Source organism: Heptranchias perlo, chromosome 35 (assembly GCF_035084215.1).
Source record: "Heptranchias perlo isolate sHepPer1 chromosome 35, sHepPer1.hap1, whole genome shotgun sequence".
Lineage (NCBI taxonomy): Eukaryota > Metazoa > Chordata > Chondrichthyes > Hexanchiformes > Hexanchidae > Heptranchias > Heptranchias perlo.
In genome coordinates this window covers 17,907,241-17,913,240 of record NC_090359.1, presented here as the reverse complement: position 1 = coordinate 17,913,240, position 6,000 = coordinate 17,907,241, and the positions used below count along the sequence as shown (strand labels likewise).

The 6,000-nt window shown below is 46.1% G+C and overlaps 1 non-coding gene across 1 annotated transcript; it reads left to right on the top strand.

The window, feature by feature from the left end:
- Positions 1 to 2,496: 2,496 nt before the first annotated feature.
- Positions 2,497 to 2,568, top strand: trnah-gug (transfer RNA histidin (anticodon GUG)). Its single transcript has one exon. It is a non-coding gene; the product is annotated as a tRNA-His (tRNA).
- Positions 2,569 to 6,000: the final 3,432 nt, after the last annotated feature.

The window sequence follows — 6,000 nt, the reverse complement described above, 5'->3', positions numbered from 1 at the left end:
ACAACCCCGAAACCCCAGCGGGTATATTTTTTCCAATACTGAGTGACGGTCTCAATTTCCATTGAAATTTTCAATCAGCAAATCCCAGCGGTCGTTATGAGTTTGACAAACTAATTTATGAACTTGACTGTTTCCTGGAAATGATCAAAATGGGGTTTTCTTTACCCATACAGATATACAAATAAACACATTCGGTCATTTTGCCAATGACAGTTGGATAAATAAATAAATCGCAGTATCTGTGGAGAGATACTCGCTTTCCCGGGGCGTCATTGTGCACTTTGATTGATACTTCACGTTATTCACATCTTACACTCGCAACACCTCAGGACTTTGCAGATTTGAGCAGAGTTCAGCGAGCAATGCAAAGTTCATCCACCGTGGCTTCGGATTGGACCGAGACCCAGGACTTCTGGATGAATACAAGGAAGGAACCAACACAACAAACGGTAAATGCAATAATGGCGCGGATGGGATAAAAACCATGCGTGCAGAGCACAATGGATTAGGAATCCATCACCTCAACCACTCGGTCACCTCGTCGCATGAACATTGCTCAGAAAGCCCATTTATTTTATTCGTTCAATGGAAAATCCTCGACTCAAAGGTCAAAAAGCAAGAAAGCCGCATTTCAATCATTAGATAGCAAATTATGAGAAAATACTATCAACTGGTAGCGTGGCCGAGCGGTCTAAGGCACTGGATTAAAACTCCAGTCTCTGTAGGATTATGGGTTCCGATTCCACCGCTGCCAGAATTTAAAGTGCTTAATACTTTAACCACATCACCAAACATCCTTCTTTTCCAACCAGCACCGTGCGCGACATTGCTGTTGTTCGGGCACGACTGCCACAGCTGATGTGCGTCGCCGTGATCGTATCCTGGTCCACACTCTGCGTTGTGGTCGCAGGAATCCGAGTTACAGTACAGTTTTGTTTACCGCTTTTGTCCTCTGCCACATTTGTGAATAGAATGCAGCAAGAAATCAATCTTCAGCACATGAAAGAAAATTTTTTTTTTGCTGGTGAAAACCTATCCATTCCTTCAAATCCCAGCACTCTCACATGCCTGGACTTGATGTTCCACAGTTCAAAACGGTCTGTTCTCCAGGCTTTTTCTTCCTTCCATAATCAATAGGCCGGCTTTCCTTTCCTCCTTCCATTTCAGGGACACTTTCCTACGGCATTGCCGACTCTAACATTCACTTTCACGATCTTATTTGTTCTGCTACGACCGCTGTTTCTATCCCATTCTCACAGTTTTTCTTTCTCCGTCGCGTCTGTTCTGACGATGCCACTTTCCACAACACTACTTCTGATATGTCTTCCTTTTTCCTCAACAGAGGATTCCCCTCCACTGCAGTTGACTGGGCCTCGACTGTGTCCGTCCTATTTCCTGCACTTCTGTCCTTATCAATTCCACTCCCTCCCAGAACCACGGTAGGTCCCCTTGTCCTTACCTTCCACCCCACCAGCCTCCACATTCAACGTATCATCCTCCGCCACTTCCACCATCACCACAAACATCTTCCCCTCCCCTCCCCTTTCAGCATTCCGAAGGGACCGCTCCCTCCAGGAAACCCTGGTCCACTCTTCCATCACCCCCAACACTCGCTCTCCTCCCCTCGGCACCTTCCCATGCGAGTGCAGGAGATGCAACACCTGACCTTTCACCTCCTCCCTTCCCACCTTCCAGGGTCCCAAACATTCCTTCCAGGTGAAACAGCGATTTATTTGTAATCGCTTTGCTGAACACCTCCGCTCAGTCCACAAGCGTGACCCTGAGCTTCCGGTCGCTTGCCATTTTAATTCCCCGTCCCACTCCCACTCTGACCTCTCTGTCCTCGGCCTCTTACTCCGTTCCAATGAAGCTCAACATAAGCTCGAGAAACAGCACCTCATCTTTCGATCAGGCTCTTTACAACCTTCTGAACTCAACATTGATTTCAATAACTTCAGATCATAAACACTGATCACATTTTTTCGGACAGCGAGTGCTGATTGTGGTTCAAATGTTGCCATTTACAGCTCCTCTGGACCAATCTTTTGTTTCTTTACTTGTCCCATTACCACCCTCCTTGCCTTGCACCATCATTCCTTTTGTTATTTAATCACTCCTGCCCCCCACCCTATCAGAGACCTTCCCTTTTGTTCTTTCCTCCCCTCCCCTTCCTCACCCATCCCTTTTCCTGACGCTGGACTTGCTTAAAAACTGTTTAATCTTCAACTTTTTCCATTTCTGACCAAGGGTCATCGACCTGAAAAGTTAACTCTGTTTCTCTCTCCACAGACGCTGCCTGACTTGCTGATTATTTACAGCATTTTCTGGTTTTATTTCAAATTTCCAGCATCGGCAGTATTTTGCTTCTAATATCTCCTTCTGTGGCTCGGGGTCAAATTTTGTTTAAAATCTCCTGAGAAGCGCCTTGGGACGTTTCGCTACGTTAATGGTGCTATTTAAATAGTTCGGGCAGAGTCTCACCCACTGACATGTGGTGCCGTGATCGTATAGTGGTTAGTACTCTGCGTTGTGGCTGCAGCAACCTCGGTTCGAATCCGAGTCACGGCATAGTGTACGCTGCTTCTTTTGTTCTCTCCCACGCTTGCGAATATAATGCAACAATATATCAATATTTAAAACATGAGAAAAACATTTTTTGTTGGTGGCGAAAACCTATTTATTCCATCAAATCCCAGCACTCTCACATGCCTGTACTTGATGTTCCACAGTTCAAACCCGCCTCTTCTCCCAGCTTTTTCTTCCTTCCACAGTCAATGGGCCGCCTTTCCTTTCCTCCTCCCATTTCATGGACACTTTCCTGCGGCATTGCCGACTCTAACATTCACTTTCACGATCTCACGCCTTTAAGTTTGTTCTGCTCCGACCGCTGTTTCTATTGGGCACATGTCCCATTCGCACCAATGTTCATTTGTACCTTGAAACCAGTCGATACATTTCGATCTGCGTGACCGCTCGACAGACAAACACGATGAAAGCAGGGCTGGTCTCTGGAAAGACAGCCGCCCGATTGTTCACGGAATTTACTCGGGGAATCTTGTGATCCAGGGGATGGTAAGTGAAGAACTGGTTTTTGTTTTGATGCTTGTTGGCTCTTTTCTCTCAGCAGTTGAGTTGCGTGAGCGACGGGCAGCGCGACAGAGCTGTGAATGGCGGTTGAAAGGTTCACATTTGGCAAGTTGGGGCGGTGCAGTAAGATCGGAAGTGTTCCGCCTTGATCTTAATAGTTCTATTGAAGCGTGCGATTGAATCGAGCAGAGGATAAATGTAAAGAGCGCCTGTGGGGAAAAAGGAGCGATTGCAGGCCATGAGCGGAAGGTCTTTCAAATTCTCATGGCGCAGGACGCTGTGTGCGGAAATGGCAGATTTTAAAGCGCGTGTGTCGGAAAGTAAAGTGTGATCTTGTGTGTGAGAAGAGCACAAGAAAGTTGTGCTTGAAGCTGCGCCCTTGAGGCAAGTTGCAGGTTGTCAGGAAAACTGCGACAGTGAAAGCTCAAAAATAAACCCAGAAACCGCTGGCAACACTCAGCAGGTCAGGTAGTATCTGTGGGGAGATTCTCAAGTATTTATCCAATTCTCCTTTTAAAGTTACGATTGAATCGAGCTCCACCATCCTTTAAGGCAGTGCGTTCCAGATCATAACAATTCGCTGTGTCAAAAAAATCTCCTTATTTCCCTTCTAGTTCTTTCGCCAATTATCTTAAATCTGCGTCCGTTGGTTGCCGACCCTCCCGCCAGTGGGTGAAGTTTCTCCTTATTTACTCGATCAAAACCCCTCTTAATTTTGAACACGTGGATTACTTCTACCCTTAACCTTCATTGCTCGAAGCAGAACAATCCCAGGTTCTCGAGTCTCTCCACACAACTAAACCCCATCCCTGGTATAATTCTGGGAAATCTCCTCTCCATCCTCTCCAAGACCTTGACATCGTTAATAAATTATCGTGCCCAGAATTGGACACAATACTTCAGATGAGGCTTGAACAATGATTGAAAACGTTTAACATCACTTCCTTGCTTTTGTACTCGATTTCTCTATTATTCAGCCAAGGAAACATATGCTGTTTTAACGGCTTGAACAAATCGTGCTGCCACATTCAAAGGTGTTGATGAAAATTACCAGGAACACATTGAGTCAGCTCACTCGGCTCAGGCCCGGGACTGAGCCTCGGCTTTTCTTGCTCCGTGGCTCAGTCGCACACCTCGTGAGATCAGCTCACTCAGTACAGGCTGGAGATGCTGCCTGACCTGCTGAGTGTTTCCCGCATTTTCTGTTTTTATTATTAATATAACCTGAGCTCCTTCGAGCGTTAGTTGGTCGATTCACTGATAAAGCTGGGAATTGAGGGGACGCTGGTTCATGGCGAACCCCAGCTCTGAATCACCCCCGGCAGAGAGTTCAAGGAATGTTCAATATGAATGAGATTCACCGAAAGTCTCAGAAAATCTCTCCTTGATGGTCGGTCTCATTATCCTGAAGTGAGGAATGAGCGGGAGGGGCAATTCCACCCGGGATTATATTTTATTACAAGAGGATGACCCAAAGACCAGTTTGATGTGGGGCTGAAATAGCTCAGTTGGGAGAGCGTTAGACTGAAGATCGAAAGATCCCGGGTTTCAGCAGTTTTGGGTTATTTTGTTTCTTCTTCTTTGGGCCGATTCTCGAACATTTATTTGCACTGACATTTTTACCCGACACTGAACGGTTGGGGATGGAATAGAGAGACATCAAGGATGTCTGTATTTAGCTTTTATTTCTCTATTTCCTTCTGCCTTTCTCTCTGGAGTTTGTCTCTCTCGGTGCCCGATGAACATTTGATTTGATGCATTTGTCCTAAACTGATGCCTTTTCCACATCTCAGGGCGGTCAGACACGCTCTGTCTGTCTGTTACTGATTGTGACCATTAACGGGAACAGGCCGCGAGTTAAACATTTATCAGGAAACCGCCAGAGAGATAACACAGCGGGAATAAAACACATTGCCTCACATTGTTAGACACCGAGTGACACAGATTGTAATGTGTGTCAGTAAACAGACCCGGAAAACAGAGTCCGAGAAAGGAAAGAAATAGAGAGATAGAAAAGAGTCATAAAAAGAAAGAAAACCCTTTCTCCACCCCAACAACAACAACAACTTGCATTTATATCGCGCCTTTAACGGAGTAAAACGTCCCAAGGCGCTTCACAGGAGCGATTATCAAACAAAATGTGACACGGAGCCACATAAGGAGATATTGGGACAGGTGAGGTAGTTTTTAAGTGACTTAAGGGAGGAGAGAGAGGTGGAGAGGCGGGGAGGTTTATGGAGGGAAATCCAGAGCTTTGGGCCCAGTCGGTTGAAGGCACGGCCGCCAATGGTGGAGCGATGAAAATCGTGGATGCGCAAGAGGCCTGAATTGGAGGAGCTCAGAGATCTCGGAGGGTTGTCGGGGTGGAGCAGGTTACAGAGATCGGGAGGGGCGAGGTTATGGAGGGATTTGAACACGAGGATGATAATTTAAAATTTGAGATGTTGGTGGACTGGGAGCCAATGTAGGTCAGCGAGCAGAGGGGTTCTCCTCCTGAACGGTGGTTTGAATGTTTGGGGGGCGGGGCTGTGATAAATATCTCGATTTAATATAATGATCCCACTTTTCAACTACCCCGAATTATTGCAATGCTGACCTGAAACAATCTAGAACATACCGCAAAACAAGACATTAAGTTCAATGGTTACTTGTGCGAGGAGTTTAAAAGATTCTTCTACGAAGGAGAAGGCTCAAGAAACGGACTGTGAACATTTCATGATGGTCTATTTATTTGTGGCCAGAGAGAGGGATGGAGTCGGTGACGAAGGAACTGAGTTTGTGCCAATATTTATTTGGAGGAATGTTTTTCTCATCCATTACTGGATGTTGAAAAAGCAGTGTGAGAAATCAGAGACAGTGGAGGGGTCGAGACAGGTGGTCAGGTAGAGGTGGGTGTTATCAGCGTACATGTAG